The sequence below is a fragment of the Littorina saxatilis genome, linkage group LG2 (assembly GCF_037325665.1).
Source record: "Littorina saxatilis isolate snail1 linkage group LG2, US_GU_Lsax_2.0, whole genome shotgun sequence".
Taxonomy (NCBI): Eukaryota; Metazoa; Mollusca; class Gastropoda; order Littorinimorpha; family Littorinidae; genus Littorina; species Littorina saxatilis.
Window position 1 is genome coordinate 58,774,278 of NC_090246.1, and position 17,936 is coordinate 58,792,213.

Sequence of the window (17,936 nt, forward strand, 5' to 3'; positions counted from 1 at the left end):
CCTGATATTTCTGTCAAATGTACATGGTGGTGGTGGTGGTGGTGGTGTGTGTGTGAAATACAGAGAGAGAAAGAGTCTTGGTAAGTCAGTGAGTACACATTGAGGGCCCCAAAGGAGGGGTATCATCACGATCACGGGAAGGGAAATTTTAGCTTTCACGATCACAGTTACCTTGATTTTTGTTTTCACGATCACAAACACCTTGACAAATAGAGGATCATAGAGTGATACAGCTGTGAAAATGTACGTTGAAAATAAAATGCTTTGCAATGATGCCCATCACGATCACGAAAACAAATCACGATCACGAGACTTGATTTTTGTGTCATCACGGATCACGGGCAAAGTCCCATCACGATCACAGAAATGGAAATTTCGGCAATCACGGTCACAGAAAGGTCAAAAAACGCCAATCACTATCACGATTTTAAACCCTTTGGGGCCCTCCACATTGCTAAAGGGGTTAGCAGTAGATGAAACCCTGTTAATCAGCATGACCATGAAATGCATCTACACATTTCTGATCCAGAAAAAAAGGTTCAGCAGCAAAAATAAATGCTCTTTTAAAACATGTATCGGTCAGTTCAAGAAGAATCTTGTCATCGCAGAAAATGTGCACTAACCTGCATTGAAACAGAGAGGTAGATTCACACACTGCAGTGCAAACGCAGACACATAACTAAAAGAAACAGTCATACACACACACACACACACACACACACACACACACACACACGTCCATTCCCCACCTCTTCCTTTCTATCTGTCTGTGTCTGTGTCTGTGTCTTTCTATGTCTATCTGTCTGTCTGTCTCTCTCTCTCTCTCTCTCTCTCTCTCTCTCTCTCTCTCTCTCTCTCTCTCTCTCTCTCTCTCTGTCAAACACACACATACACTCCCGGCCACCTTCTCTTTCTCTCCGTCTGTCTCTTTCTGTATGTCCGTGTCTCTCTGTTTCTCTCTCTTCTTGTCTGTCTGTCTTTCAGTCTGTATGTCTCACTCTCTCTCTTTTTCAGTCTGCCTGTCCTTTTGTCTTTCTATCTCTTTAACTCTCTGTCTGTCTGTGTGTCTCTCGCTCTCTCTTTGTTCCCCATTTAAGGCATAACTGTATAATCGTGACATCAACAATCAAACAAGTAAAAGCTTTGGCAGTAGTGTGTACTGAAATGTCGATCGCGTATAATATTGAGTCACTCAAACCAAACCTTCCTCGGACTATTGCACCTACTTTTACTAATCCCCTCCCCCTCCACTTTGAGGGATTAACCTGCACGGTGTACATGCAAGTCCAGATCTTAATCCTTTTGATTTACGCGGAATATATGCATGGTCCTTTCTCTCTGCGAATCGACAAAGTCCGTTTAAATGATCTGCTCGACTGTCAATTCTTGGCGCTTATTCTCTTAAAGGCACAGTGGGAAGCCTCCCGTAAACCATCACAGAGCTCCCAGAGCGTCTACATACAGTACAAGCATACTTCCATTTGAACGCTCACCGAACGGGAACATCCTGGCTGCTTTCTGTCGAGCGTGAGAAATTTTCAAAGAATTTATTTTCGTAGACTTGGTCCTCTACAACAATGGCGCCTCGTTTTGGTGCTGGGCGGCTGTTATGAATATTCCGAATACCGGAAATCACGCCCGGACAGTAAGCCTCCCGTAAACCATCACAGATCCTGTCAGGCTTTTACACACAGTACAAACACCCTTTCATTTGAACGCTCACCAAACGGGAACATCCTAGGTGCCCTACGTAAAGAGCGAGCAATTTTTAAAGAATTAATTTTGCAGATTGTCTCGAACACTTTTTGGACCCATCCTGAACTCAGGTCAAAAATGAGTTACTTCCCTTCGGGTCTCATTCTATCGATGTAAACTGGCCATAGCCGTGGATCAATGATTATCAGAATGTTTTTGGACCGTGGTGCGTTTCTGCGCTAGACCTAACTTTTAAAATCAAAATAATAAATTGACAGCTTGTTACACAAACATTCTTTAATCATAAAAGAATTCTTTTTTCATCAAGACAAGATCTGAGTACAATTCGAAGTTGTGAAAGTTTGAAAAAAAAAAGCCCGGAAGCAGGGTCACGCAAGGGTCGTAGCAGACGACGGTTTATGAATATCGCCGTTCCTCTCAACAGTCAAAAGCCATCGCTAGAGTTTTTGTGAACCACAGCCGTTTGTTTCGTGCATAAAAACGTGCTATTGTAGATAAGCTCACATCGAGTCGCATTCAAATGACTAACTGACGACTACATTGTGAAAAAGGGAAACTGGATCACACGGGTTCACGATGGCTCAGGGGTAAGATAAACCACGCAAAAATAAATTCTTTGAAAATGGTTCGCTCTTTACGGAGGGCACCTAGGATGTTCTCAATCGGTGAGTGTTTAAATGAAAGGGTGTTTGTACTGTGTGTAAAAGCCTGACCGTATCTGTGATGGTTTACTGGAGGCTTACTGTGCCTTTAATGAATGTTTTCACTTATGCCTTTAAAAAAAAAATTATCATCTGTTTTCTATTCTTTCGTGCTTGTAAACTAAGCAAGCATTTTACGACGGGGATTACACGACATGATGAGAAAGAAATTATGTAAATGGTCATGTGATTAGTGTGTGTGTGTGTGTGTGTGTGTGTGTGTGTGTGTGTGTGTGTGTGTGTTTCTAATTCTTCATATGAATGTAATAAGAGTGGACAGAATACCAGCCATTAGCGATAAAAGGGAGGTAACTTCTAGCACAAAAACACCCAAAATTAGGTCCAATAACATCGGAACCCTCAGAGACACAGACACACAGATACACAGATACACGGACGGTATGTGATAGAGAATCTGACGCACTGAATCGCACCTACAAACGCATGTACGCACGCACAAACAGAAACACACACACACACACACACACACACACACACACACACACACACACAAGCATGCACGCGAGCTTTAATAAATGAAAATTTCTTTTTAAATTATCTTTTAGAACACTTTTTCTTTACCCAGGCGTCGAGAGATCTGCAGAAGTCTAAATGTCATTGACATTATAGCCTTTGTTTAGCAGTTCTGCGTGAATCCCGTTCTGCAGTGACACGGAATGACTGTGTCAACAGAATGTACTTTAGCTGAAATCAGTGATCCGGAACATGTAAGACAATCTCGTACCTTCACAATTTCGACCCTATGGAAGGCACAGTAACTTGACATTTTGCATTTTTAAGTGTTGCATGAACTTCAGTGAGGACATACGTGACCTTCATCCTCAAGTCACAAACAAATAACTTAGCATGCAAAATTGAACAAAGCTGGTCTTTGTGATGCGCACGGCTTTGATTCGATGATCACTTTTCTTCTTCCTTCTTCCTCATTCGCCGCTTTCAGATTGGATCAGTTATAGTCTGAGTTGTATTTCATGGTTGTAGTATCTGAATGTAGTTCGACTGCTAATGTGACCTTCTTCTGCTTCTTCTTCTCGGCAGTTGTGTTGTGAAACTGGTGTGACGGTAATTATCAATTATGTCTCTTTCTCTGCCTGTCTCTCTCTGTATCTCGATCTGCGTGCACGGACGCGCAGGCACTGAGTGTGTGTGTGTGTGTGCAGGGGCGGATCACATCATTTTTTTTTAGGGGGGGGGGGGGGGTCCAAATTTCTTTTAGGGATATTCTGACGACGCCCGCGAATCGTTGAACTGAGGGCGCGAACCGTTCGAACCTCCCCCCCCCCCCCCCCCCCGGAAAACGTTGATAAAACAAGAAAAATGAGGCAATCTGGTGCAATCTGAGCCAAGAAACTTCCCCTAATACATCTCCAAAAAAGTACATTTAAGAAGACAAATTTGGATTAAAACAAGGATAATTGACCGACTTGGTGCAACCTGAGCCAACAAATTACTTTCCAAAACCGTCAAAACCGTCTAAAACCAAAACCGTCACTTACAAGACAAAGGCCGGCTCCTAGGGGGGTACGGGGGCATGCTCCCCCGGACAATTGTGATAAGAATCAAGGACTTGAAAATGGAGCAATCTGGTGCAATCTGAGCCATCAGTTTTTCTTTATTTTTATTTTTATCAATTTTTAAAATTATTTTTGTGTGGCTAGGGGGGTTTCCGGAAACCCTGACCCCCCCCAAGGATCCGCCCCTGGTGTGTGTGTAAAGTGTGCACGGTGTGGGTGTGTATGTGTGTGTGTGTGTGTACGTGTGTGTGTGTGTGTGTGTGTGTATGTGTGTGCGTGCGTGAGTGTGTTTTCCGTGCTGCCGTATGGGGTGTGGTTGTGTGTGTCAGTGTATGCGGGTGAGTGTGTGTGTGTCAGGGGCGGATCAGTTGCTTTGTAAGGGGGGTGCACTTTGAATCGAAAGTGAATGTGATGGGCGCGAAGCGCCCGCCGAATTTGCTAGGGGGGTCCGGGGGCATGCCCCCCCGGAAAAAATTTGGCTCAAAGAAGCAAAATGGTGCCATCTGGTGCCATTTGAACTTATAAATGGTCATAGAATCAGCTTTTCAAATTTCTTTATTTTTTTTTGCTGGAGGGGGGGTGCACGTGCACCCTGTGCACCCCCCCTCGTCCGCCCCTGTGTGTGTGTATGTCAGTGTGTGTGTGTTTCCATACTGCCATGTATATTATACGTGTTTGTGTATGGTTGTGTGTCCGTATGTGCGTGCGTTTATGTCTCCCTTGCCTGCGTGTGTGTGTGCGTGCGCGGACACAAGAGGCAAGACTGTACTTTTAGTTGACAACATGGACTTTATCCTACTTGATTTTCCTCCAAAGAACTTTCCGGGCCTGGCGCCTGTGGCTACGGAACAACTTGACAACACTGAAACACCTCACGACGAACACAAAAGGGTGGAGGATCAGCAAGAATTCGGGTGAGCAGTGTTAACATCGTCACCATTTGCTTCACTCACACGCAGTTGTACGAGCTCTTTGCTGGCACGACACAGACCGTATAGCATATTTTACACGGGGAGAAGTCATTCGCCGGACTGGTTGTGTGCAGAGTTGGGAAGTAGAAAAAAAAGTCATTCCCAAACAAGTGTCTGTATTTGAGGTTCGTAGCCAAGTTGTGCAGAAGTAAGCACGCTGTTTGGACTGACTCCAGCACAAGTGTTGTGTTGTTTGTGAAACTAAGACTTGAGTGTTGTGTTGGACAAAGCCACAGTTTCATCACGACAATAATGTTGATGATTTGAGTGTGAGTAAACTGATCGAAGACATAACTATTGGAATATGTGCGAGTGCAACAGCCCTGCAAGCCGTTTTGATCAGACTGAGTGCATTAAGAAAATCAGTACCTCGTCCGTCTGTAACAGGAGTAGGAAAATCAGTAGGCCTACCTCGTCTGTAACAGGAGTAAGAAAATCAGTACATCGTCTGTAACAGGAGTAGGAAAATCAGTCAGTACCTCGTCTGTAACAGGAGTAAGAAAATCAGTACATCGTCGGTAACAGGAGTAGGAAAATCAGTACCTCGTCTGTAACAGGAGTAAGAAAATCATCAGTAGGCCTACATCGTCGGTAACAGGAGTAGGAAAATCAGTACCTCGTCTGTAACAGGAGTAAGAAAATCAGTACATCGTCGGTAACAGCCTACAGTACAGTGCCAGCACACCAGAAAGGTTGAATATTTTATATGACACGCCGCGTGACACTGCTTTTTGATTGTGCGAAACCACAAAACCGGCCCGGCTGTAGCACAAATCATCAGCTGCATAGGGAGAGAAGGCCGAGTTTTTGGACGTAAAAGAAACACTCAATAACATAATTATATACTATAGCCTACATTTCGTTTGCGACGGGAACGACATTCAATACACTGTCTTAATTGGAGCCTACTTTTTGTTCTACATCGTATTGTGTTTCTGTGTGCACGCACTTGGATTGCCAGTGAATTGAAGCCGTGTAGCTGAGCTGGTGGCAAGTAAGTGTGTACTTTGCCCTTATTTATTTTACGCTCAAACAGTTTCTGCACGGTTGGGTGATTCTGTGCCTAACAAAACTGAATGGGTATGGTGGAAATGGCCGTGTGGGCCCGTGCTATAGTCACCCAGTACAGCTAGGACAAAACGGGAGACAGACACTACATGTGACAGGCAGACAAACGAACACATTCACATACTGGCAAACACGTACGCACGCACGCACCGTACGCGGTACGCACGCTCAAGCACACACACACACACACACACACACACACAGCGACATGTAGAAGACTGAGGTTATATTTTAACAGCTAAAAACAGCCGCTTTGTCAAAAGTTTACTTGTACTAAATAAATTATACATTTCAAAACCCGGCCAAGAAAATGAGTCCACAAGGCACAATGCAATAATTTAGCTAATCGTTTGTTTTCTAAATCACAGGATGAGTCTATAGGGACATTGAGTACCGTGCATATTGTCTGTTTGTCCATAATCAACTTCAGCGTTTTATTATGAGCTCAATTAATAGCCTTCAATATAAATAGCAGTACAACAAATACGATCTGCTTCAGCAAATGCCAAGCGTCGGTAAACAGACTTTTCTTCCCACGGCAGGGCCCCAAAAAACAGTGTGTGCAGGAAAGAGTATGAGGGTCGATTTTCATTTATAATGACAGCTGCATGACTGCAGTTCAATGTGTGTGTCACATGGTGTGTCGTGACATAAAATCATGTGTGTTTGTGTGTGTGTGTGTTTGTGCGTGGGTTTGTGTGTGTGTGTTTGTGTGTGTGTTTGTGTGTGTGTTTGTGTTTGTGTGTATGTACATGTGTGTGTGTGTGGGTACGTTTGTGTGTGGTACATGTGTGTGTGTGTTGTGTGTGTGTGTGTGTAAGACTGACAGACTATGATCCGGAGAGAGAGAGAGAGAGAGAGAGAGAGAGAGAGAGAGAGTGCAGTATGTCAGCTGATTCCAGGATCCAGCCACAACTCATGTGACCAACCAACACACAATGTTGCCGCACTATATATATGAAGCAGTGAAGCTCAGGTCATTGAACGTAAAATATGATACCGGAAATGACATAGCAGCATGTATTCTCTTTGGTTATACAGTATCAGAACGTATACCTGCCCTGGTTTAGAAGGAAATCTTTTATGATTCAAGAAAAGCAGAGTCCTTCATACAAAATCAACATTGCCTCATTGCGATGTGAAAGCGGCAAGCGTCAGGTATCCTTGGCACAAAGGGTCAAAAATCAAAAAAATAAGCCCTTAAAAAAATAAGGCCTTATTTTTGAAAATATGTCCATATTTTTGAAAATAAGCCCTTATTTCTAAAATAAGGCCTTATTTTCCATGATTAAAGGCACAGTAAGCCTCCGGCCGTAAACCATCACAGATACGGTCAGGCTTTTACACACAGTACAAACACCCTTTCATTTAAACACTCACCGATTGAGAACATCCTAGGTGCCCTCCGCAGGGCCGGACCCAGGGGGGGGGGGGGGGTTCCAGGGATTCCGGAACCCCACCCCTGGAATAAGCATGTACCTTGCTTTGACTTTTACTAGTTTTAGCACCAAAACAATGCTGCTCTTAACCCTCAAAACAAGGCCCAGAATGCACCAGATTGCACAGATTTTAACCGTTTTTCAAAAATTTTCCGGGGGAGCATGCCCCCGGACCGCCTCTTCGCTGATTTGCCCCCCCCCCCAAAAAAAAGGAGGAACCCCCCCTTACAACTCATTTGGTCCGGCCCTGCTCCGTAAAGAGCGAACAATTTTCAAAGAATTTATTTTTGCGTGGTTTATCCAGGGCGGGACCAAATGAGTTGTAAGGGGGGGGGGGGGGTTCCTCCTTTTTTTTGGGGGGGCGCCTGCGAACTAGGGGGGTCCGGGGGCATGCTCCCCCGGAAAATTTGTGAAAAACGGTTAAAATCTGTGCAATCTGGTGCATTCTGGGCCTTGTTTTGAGGGTTAAGAGCAGCATTGTTTTGGTGCTAAAACTAGTAAAAGTCAAAGCAAGGTACATGCTTTTTCCAGGGGTGGGGTTCCGGAACCCCTGGAACCCCCCCCCCCCCCCCCCCCTGGGTCCGGCCCTGTTTATCTTACCCCTAAGCCATCGTGAACCCGTGTGATCCAGTTTCCCTTTTCCACAATGTAGTCGTCAGTTAGCCTTATTTGAATGCGACTCGATCACGTGAGCTTATTTACAATAGCACGTTTTTATGCACGAAACAAACGGCTGTGGTTCACAAGAACTCTAGCGATGGCTTTTGACTGTTGAGAGGAACGGCGATATGCACTGACTGATAAACCGTCGTCTGCTAAGACCATTGCGTGACCCTGCTTCCGGGCTTTTCTTTTTTCAAACTTTCACAACTTCGAATTGCACTGATCTTGTCTTGATGAAAAAAGAATTCTTTTATGATTAAAGAATGTTTGTGTAACAAGCTAGATTTTAAAAGTTAGGTCTAGCGCAAAAACGCACCACGGTCCAAAAACATTCTGATAATCATCGATCCACGGCTGTCGTCAGTTTAAGGGAAGTAACTCATTTTTGACCTGAGTTCAGGATGGGTCCAAAAAGTGTTCGAGACAATCTGCAAAATTAATTCTTTAAAAATTGCTCGCTCTTTACGTAGGGCACCTAGGATGTTCCCGTTTGGTGAACGTTCAAATGGAAGGGTGTTTGTACTGTGTGTAAAAGCCTGACAGTATCTGTGATGGTTTACGGGAGGCTTACTGTCCGGGCGTGATTTCCGGGATATTCATAACAGCCGTCCAGCACCAAAACGAGGCGCCATTGTTCTTCAGGGCCAAGTCCACGAAAATAAATTCTTTGAACATTTCTCACGCTCGACAGAAAGCAGCCAGGATGTTCCCGTTCGGTGAGCGTTTAAATGGAAGTATGCTTGTACTGTATGTAGACGCTCGGGGAGCTCTGTGATGGTTTACGGGAGGCTTACTGTGCCTTTAACAAAATATGGGCATAAAAAAAATAAGCCCTTATTTAAAAATAAGGCCTTACAAGAAATAAGGCTTATTTCTGTAAGGCCTTAATAAAAATAAGGGCATAAAAAAATAAGGGCTTAAAAAAATAAGGCCTTATTTTTTTTACCAATCATGAAGCTGAATAACATACATGGCGAATGGGTTCAGTTTGTTTGTTTGTTTGTTTGCTTAACGCCCAGCCGACCACGAAGGGCCATATCAGGGCGGTGCTGCTTTGACATATAACGTGCGCCACACACAAGACAGAAGTCGCAGCACAGGCTTCATGTCTCACCCAGTCACATTATTCTGACAGCGGATCAACCAGTCCTAGCACTAACCCCATAATGCCAGACGCCAGGCGGAGCAGCCACTAGATTGCCAATTTTAAAGTCTTAAGTATGACCCGGCCGGGGTTCGAACCCACGACCTCCCGATCACGGGGCGGACGCCTTACCACTAGGCCAACGGTGCCGGTAATGGGTTCAGTGATCGTGATGAACTTTTGAGAAGAATTTGTGCTGAATTTGGAAATTGCGAGAGAATTGGGGTTTCCGATGAAGTGTATGCGCGCTCAAGGTAAGCATTGTTTACATGAAATGACTGCATGTTTCATTTATATCAGTGTAACATCTTGATCGCTTTCGAATGTCCGGATGCGCAGTAGCGATGCGCAGAAAAATAAGGGGATATTTTTTTTAAGGGTTTATTTTTTTATGCCCTTATTTTTTTAAGGTCACAACAGAAATAAGGCCTTATTTCAGTAAGGCCTTAACAGAAATAAGGCCTTATTTCATTATGCCCTTATTTCCTTACGGCTGTAAATATTTAAGGGCTTATTTTAGAAAATAAGGCCTTATTTTAGAAATAAGGGCTTATATTCAAAAATATGGGCATATTTTCAAAAATATAGGCATATTTTCAAAAATAAGGCCTTATTTTTTTGACCGACTTGGTGCAACCTGAGCCAGCAAATTAGTTTCCAAAACCGTCTAAACTGACCAAAACCGTCACTTACAAGACAAAGGCCGGCTCCTAGGGGGGTACGGGGGCATGCTCCCCCGGACAATTTTGATAAAAATCAAGGACTTGAAAATAGAGCAATCTGGTGCAATCTGAGCCATCAGTTTGCTTTATTTTTTATTTTTATCAATTTTTTTATATATTATTTTTGTGTGGCTAGGGGGGTTTCCGGAAACCCTGACCCCCCCTCCCCCCCCGGCTAGGATCCGCCCCTGGTGTGTGTGTGTGTGTGGGTGTGGGTGTAGTGTATGTGTGTGTGACTGTGTGTGTGTGTGGGTGTAGTGTATGTGTGTGTGACTGTGTGTGTGTGTGTGTATATATATGTGTGTGTGTGTGTGTGTGTGTGCCCGTGTGTGTGTGTGCCGTGTCAGTATGTGTGTGCGTGCGTGAGTGTGTGTTTTCCGTGCTGCCGTATGGGGTGTGGTTGTGTGTGTCAGTGTGTGCGGATGAGAGTGTGTGTGTGTGTGTGTGTGTGTGTGTGTGTGTGTGTGTGTGTGTGTGTGTGTGTGTGTGTGTGTGTATGTCAGTGTATGTGTGTTTCCATACTGCCATGGATATTATACGTGTTTGTGTATGGTTGTGTGTCCGTATGTGCGTGCGTTTATGCCTCCCTTGCCTGCGTGTGTGTGTGCGCGGACACAAGAGGCAAGACTGTACTTTTAGTTGACAACATGGACTTTATCCTACTTGATTTTCCTCCAAAGAACTTTCCGGGCCTGGCGCCTGTGGCTACAGAACAACACTGAAACACCTCACGGCGAACACAAAAGGGTGGAGGATCAGCAAGAATTCGGGTGAGCAGTGTTAATGTTAACATCGTCACCATTTGCTTCACTCACACGCAGTTGTACCTGCTCTTTGCTGGCACGACACAGACCGTGTAGCATATTTTACACGGGGAGAAGTCATTCGCCGGACTGCTTGTGCGCAGAGTTGGGAAGTAGAAAAAAAAGTTCATTCCCAAACAAATGTCTGTATTTGGGGTAGGGAAAAGCGTTCGTAGCCTAGTTGTGCAGAAGTAAGCACGCTGTTTGGACTGACTCCAGCACAAGTGTTGTGTTGTTTGTGAAACTAAGACTTGAGTGTTGTGTTGGACAAAGCCACAGTTTCATCACGACAATAATGTTGATGATTTGAGTGTGAGTAAACTGATCGAAGACATAACTATTGGAATATGTGCGAGTGCAACAGCCCCTGCAAGCCGTTTTGATCAGACTGAGTGCAGTAAGAAAATCAGTACCTCGTCTGTCTGTAACAGGAGTAGGAAAATCAGTACCTCGTCTGTAACAGGAGTAAGAAAATCAGTACATCGTCTGTAACAGGAGTAGGAAAATCAGTCAGTACCTCGTCTGTAACAGGAGTAAGAAAATCAGTACATCGTCGGTAACAGGAGTAGAAAAATCAGTACCTCGTCTGTAACAGGAGTAAGAAAATCATCAGTACATCGTCGGTAACAGGAGTAGGAAAATCAGTACCTCGTCTGTAACAGGAGTAAGAAAATCAGGACATCGTCAGTAACAGCCTACAGAACAGTGCAAGCACACCAGAAAGGTTGAATATTTTATATGACACGCCGCGTGACACTGCCTTTTTATCAGTTGTGCGAAACCACAAAACCGGCCCGGCTGAAGCACAAATCATCAGCTGCATAGGGAGAGAAGGCAGAATTTTTGGACGTAAAAGAAACACTCAATAACATAATATATACTATAGCCTACATTGCGACGGGAACGACATTCAATACACTGTCTTAATTGGAGCCTACTTTTTGTTCTACATCGTATTGTGTTTCTGTGTGCACGCACTTGGATTGCCAGTGAATTGAAGCCGTGTATCTGAGCTGGTGGCAAGTAAGTGTGTACTTTGCCCTTATTTATTTTACGCTCAAACAGTTTCTGCACGGTTGGGTGATTCTGTGCCTAACAAAACTGAATGGGTATGGTGGAAATGGCCGTGTGGGCCCGTGCTATAGTCACCCAGTACAGCTAGGACAGAACGGGAGACAGACACTACATGTGACAGGCAGACCAACGAACACATTCACATACTGGCAAACACCGCGGCACGCACGCACCGTACGCGGTACGCACGCTCAAGCACACACACACACACACACACACACACACACAGCGACATGTAGAAGACTGAGGTTATATTTTAAGTGCTAAAAACAGCCGCTGTGTCAAAAGTTTACTTGTACTAAATAAATACATCTCAAAACCCAAGAAAATGAGTCCACAATGCAATAATTTAGCTAATCGTTTGTTTTCTAAATCACAGGATAAGTCTATAGGGACATTGAGTACCGTGCATATTGTCTGTTTGTCCATAATCAACTTCAGCGTTTTATTATGAGCTCAATTAATAGCCTTCAATATAAATAGCAGTACAACAAATACGATCTGCTTCAGCAAATGCCAAGCGTCGGTAAACAGACTTTTCTTCTCACGGCATGGCCCAAAACAGTGTGTGCAGGAAAGAGTATGAGGGTCGATTTTCATTTATAATGACAGCTGCATGACTGCAGTTCAATGTGTGTGTCACATGCTGTGTCGTGACATAAAATCATGTGTGTGTGTGTGTTTGTGTGTTTGTGCGTGGGTTTGTGTGTGTGTGCGTGGGTTTGTGTGTGTGTTTGTGTGTGTGTGTTTGTGTTTGTGTGTATGTGTGTATGTGTATGTACATGTGTGTGTGTGGGTACGTTTGTGTGTGGTACATGTGTGTGTGTCACGGTTGTGTGAGTGTGTGTAAGACAGACTATGATCCGGAGAGAGAGAGTGAGAGTGCAGTGTGTCAGCTGATTCCAGGATCCAGCCACAACTCATGTGACCAACCAACACACAATGTTGCCGCACTACACTATATATATGAAGCAGTGAAGCTCAGGTCATTGAACGTAAAATATGATACCGGAAATGACATAGCAGCATGTATTCTCTTTGGTTATACAGTATCAGAACGTATACCTGCCCTGGTTTGGAAGGAAATCTTTTATGATTCAAGAAAAGCAGAGTCCTTCATACAAAATCAACATTGCCTCATTGCGATGTGAAAGCGGCAAGCGTCGGGTATCCTTGGCACAAAGGGTCAAAAATCAAAAAAATAAGCCCTTAAAAAAATAAGGCCTTATTTTTGAAAATATGCCCATATTTTTGAAAATATGCCCATATTTTTGAAAATATGCCCATATTTTTGAAAATAAGCCCTTATTTCTAAAATAAGGCCTTATTTTCCATGGTTAAAGGCACAGTAAGCCTCCCGTAAACCATCACAAATACGGTCAGGCTTTTATACACAGTACAAACACCCTTTCATTTAAACACTCACCGATTGAGAACATCCTAGGTGCCCTCCGCAGGGCCGGACCCAGGGGGGGGGGGTTCCAGGGGTTCCGGAACCCCACCCCTGGAAAAAGCATGTACCTTGCTTTGACTTTTACTAGTTTTAGCACCAAAACAATGCTGCTCTTAACCCTCAAAACAAGGCCCAGAATGCACCAGATTGCACAGACGTTAACCGTTTTTCAAAAATTTTCCGGGGGAGCATGCCCCCGGACCCACTTCGCTGATTTGCCCCCCCAAAAAAGGAGGAATCCCCCCTTACAACTCATTTGGTCCGGCCCTGCTCCGTAAAGAGCGAACAATTTTCAAAGAATTTATTTTTGCGTGGTTTATCTTACCCCTGAGCCATCGTGAACCCGTGTGATCCAGTTTCCCTTTTTCACAATGTAGTCGTCAGTTAGCCTTATTTGAATGCGACTCGATGTGAGCTTATTTACAATAGCACGTTTTTATGCACGAAACAAACGGCTGTGGTTCACAAGAACTCTAGCGATGGCTTTTGACTGTTGAGAGGAACGGCGATATGCACTGACTGATAAACCGTCGTCTGCTAAGACCATTGCGTGACCCTGCTTCCGGGCTTTTCTTTTTTCAAACTTTCACAACTTCGAATTGCACTGATCTTGTCTTGATGAAAAAAGAATTCTTTTATGATTAAAGAATGTTTGTGTAACAAGCTAGATTTTAAAAGTTAGGTCTTGCGCAAAAACGCACCACGGTCCAAAAACATTCTGATAATCATCGATCCACGGCTGTCGTCAGTTTAAGGGAAGTAACTCATTTTTGACCTGAGTTCAGGATGGGTCCAAAGAGTGTTCGAGACAATCTGCAAAATTAATTCTTTAAAAATTGCTCGCTCTTTACGTAGGGCACCTAGGATGTTCCCGTTTGGTGAGCGTTCAAATGGAAGGGTGTTTGTACTGTGTGTAAAAGCCTGACAGTATCTGTGATGGTTTACGGGAGGCTTACTGTCCGGGCGTGATTTCCGGGATATTCATAACAGCCGTCCAGCACCAAAACGAGGCGCCATTGTTCTTCAGGGCCAAGTCCACGAAAATAAATTCTTTGAACATTTCTCACGCTCGACAGAAAGCAGCCAGGATGTTCCCGTTCGGTGAGCGTTTAAATGGAAGTATGCTTGTACTGTATGTAGACGCTCGGGGAGCTCTGTGATGGTTTACGGGAGGCTTACTGTGCCTTTAACAAAATATGGGCATAAAAAAAATAAGCCCTTATTTAAAAATAAGGCCTTACGAGAAATAAGGCTTATTTCTGTAAGGCCTTAATAAAAATAAGGGCATAAAAAATAAGGGCATAAAAAATAAGGGCTTAAAAAAAATAAGGCCTTATTTTTTTGACCAATCATGAAGCTGAATAGAAGTCGGCTGCGCCGCACATGCGCAGAGATCTCATAACATACATGGCGAATGGGTTCAGTTTGTTTGTTTGTTTGCTTAACGCCCAGCCGACCACGAAGGGCCATATCAGGGCGGTGCTGCTTTGACATATAACGTGCGCCACACACAAGACAGAAGTCGCAGCACAGGCTTCATGTCTCACCCAGTCACATTATTCTGACAGCGGATCAACCAGTCCTAGCACTACTAACCCCATAATGCCAGACGCCAGGCGGAGCAGCCACTAGATTGCCAATTTTAAAGTCTTAGGTATGACCCGGCCGGGGTTCGAACCCACGACCTCCCGATCACGGGGCGGACGCCTTACCACTAGGCCAACGGTGCCGGTAATGGGTTCAGTGATCGTGATGAACTTTTGAGAAGAATTTGTGCTGAATTTGGAAATTGCGAGAGAATTGGGGTTTCCGATGAAGTGTATGCGCGCTCAAGGTAAGCATTGTTTACATGAAATGACTGTTTCATTTATATCAGTGTAACATCTTGATCGCTTTCGAATGTCCGGATGCGCAGTAGCGATGCGCAGAAAAATAAGGGCATATTTTTTTTAAGGGTTTATTTTTTATGCCCTTATTTTTTTAAGGTCATAACAGAAATAAGGCCTTATTTCAGTAAGGCCTTAACAGAAATAAGGCCTTATTTCATTATGCCCTTATTTCCTTACGTCTGTAAATATTTAAGGGCTTATTTTAGAAAATAAGGCCTTATTTTAGAAATAAGGGCTTATATTCAAAAATATGGGCATATTTTCAAAAATATAGGCATATTTTCAAAAATAAGGCCTTATTTTTTTAAGGGCTTATTTTTTGGATTTTTGACCCTTTGTGCCAAGGATAGTCGGGTTATGATGAGGGCGTTAATTTCCAGTCGGGATACGAAAACGGGCCAAGGTCGTTTGAATATTTTTCACCCATGACTGAGTCACAGGAGCTTGTATCAAAGCGCCGGTCGATCATTATTTTTACTCCCGTAGTAAGGATACAGTTAGAACGAACGAGTAAATAATGATACAAGCTCCTGTGGACTGAGTTGCTATCTGGGCTATGCGGCAGACTAGGTCGCCGCAACACGTGACTCGTCTGCTGTGGCTGTGCGTCTGGTGTTGTTGACGGGCCGCCAGAGCGGCTCGTCTTCAGGCGTCGGGTAAGTAGCTTGCAGGTGGAGAAATTTTTGTTCATGGGGATTTCTGTGACGTATGTACAGGAAGTCGCCGTTGGTCTCGGCAAAGAAACTACAATGCAGTCTGTGGTCTCGGTGAGACTGAAAGACAGAGAGCGACAGATACACACAGTGATTCATATGGCAATCCGAATGGTGCAAAAGTCCCTTTTAGCTCTTGATGTCTAAATAACACATTATTTAGCTAAATAACGCGTTATTTAGCTAAACAATGCTTTATTTAGCTATATCATGCATTATTTAGCTAAATAATGCATTGTTTAAATTAAACAATGCATTATTTACAGATACAGAAAAAAGAGAGCCCAGAGCACTAAATAATGCATTGTTTAGCATAAATAAGAGATTGTGTTTGTAAATAACTCATTATTTATAAATAATTACGCGTTTTCTCTAAACAATATATTATATGTAAATAAAGTGTTATTTAAATAAATAAAATATTATTTAGATAAATAAAATATTATTTATCTAAATAAAATATTATTTAGATAAATAAAATATTATATGTAAATAAAATATTATTTATCTAAATAAAATATTATTTATCTAAATAAAATATTATTTAGATAAATAATTTATTATTTAGATAAATAATTTATTATTTAGATAAATAATTTATTATTTACTGTTTTTGCCTTGAAATAGTATTATTACACTAAATAATGCTTTATATAGCTATATAATAGGTTTCCGCTATATAATTCATGATTTGGTAAATAATACATTATATACCGTAAATAAAATATTATATACCGTAAACAATTCATTGTTTAGCGCATCGCGAAGCCGTTTTTTCTCTTGTTGTTTTTTTCCACGTGTTTCCGTGGATCCACGAGAGCTCTGTTGATTCTCAAACTGACCAATCAGACAACTAGCATCTGTACACTAATTAAAGTCCCATTGTTGAGTGTGACGAAAACTCGTGGTGACGATTTTAAAACATGTTGGGTCACGCATGGTCCAATCTTACATGGTCCAATCTTACATGGTCCAACCTTACATGGTCCAACCTTACATGGTCCAATCTTACATGGTCCAACCTTACATGGTTCAACCTTACATGGTCCAATCTTACATGGTCCAATCTTGCATGGTCCAATCTTACATGGTCCAACCTTGCATGGTCCAACCTTGCATGGTCCAATCTTACATGGTCCAATCTTACATGGTCCAACCTTACATGGTCCAACCTTACATGGTCCAACCTTACATGGTCCAACCTTACATGGTCCAATCTTACATGGTCCAATCTTGCATGGTCCAATCTTACATGGTCCAACCTTGCATGGTCCAACCTTGCATGGTCCAATCTTACATGGTCCAATCTTACATGGTCCAACCTTACATGGTCCAACCTTACATGGTCCAATCTTACATGGTCCAACCTTACATGGTCCAATCTTACATGGTCCAATCTTACATGGTCCAACCTTACATGGTCCAACCTTACATGGTCCAATCTTACATGGTCCAACCTTACATGGTCCAACCTTACATGGTCCAATCTTACATGGTCCAATCTTGCATGGTCCAATCTTGCATGGTCCAATCTTACATGGTCCAACCTTACATGGTCCAACCTTACATGGTCCAATCTTACATGGTCCAATCTTACATGGTCCAACCTTACATGGTTCAACCTTACATGGTCCAATCTTACATGGTCCAATCTTGCATGGTCCAATCTTACATGGTCCAACCTTGCATGGTCCAACCTTGCATGGTCCAATCTTACATGGTCCAACCTTACATGGTCCAACCTTACATGGTCCAATCTTACATGGTCCAACCTTACATGGTCCAACCTTACATGGTCCAATCTTACATGGTCCAATCTTGCATGGTCCAATCTTACATGGTCCAACCTTGCATGGTCCAACCTTACATGGTCCAACCTTACATGGTCCAACCTTACATGGTCCAATCTTACATGGTCCAACCTTACATGGTCCAACCTTACATGGTCCAATCTTACATGGTCCAACCTTACATGGTCCAACCTTACATGGTTCAACCTTACATGGTCCAATCTTACATGGTCCATATATATTATTGGACCATGT

The 17,936-nt window shown here is 43.1% G+C and overlaps 1 protein-coding gene across 7 annotated transcripts in view; it reads left to right on the forward strand.

The window, feature by feature from the left end:
• Positions 1-4,833: 4,833 nt before the first annotated feature.
• Positions 4,834-17,936, forward strand: part of LOC138959388 (long-chain-fatty-acid--CoA ligase 5-like) — a 47,718-nt gene continuing 34,615 nt past the window's right edge. Inside the window, exons 1-2 of one of the 7 annotated variants that reach the window (XM_070330846.1) lie at positions 4,834-5,917; positions 10,640-10,729. The gene's annotated coding sequence lies outside the window, so the exon portion shown is untranslated. Of the gene's footprint in view, positions 5,918-10,639; positions 10,730-10,761; positions 11,786-14,157; positions 14,391-15,768; positions 15,835-17,936 lie in introns of those variants that run through there. The other 6 variants (XM_070330847.1, XM_070330850.1, XR_011453704.1 and 3 more) reach the window with 6 other exon arrangements.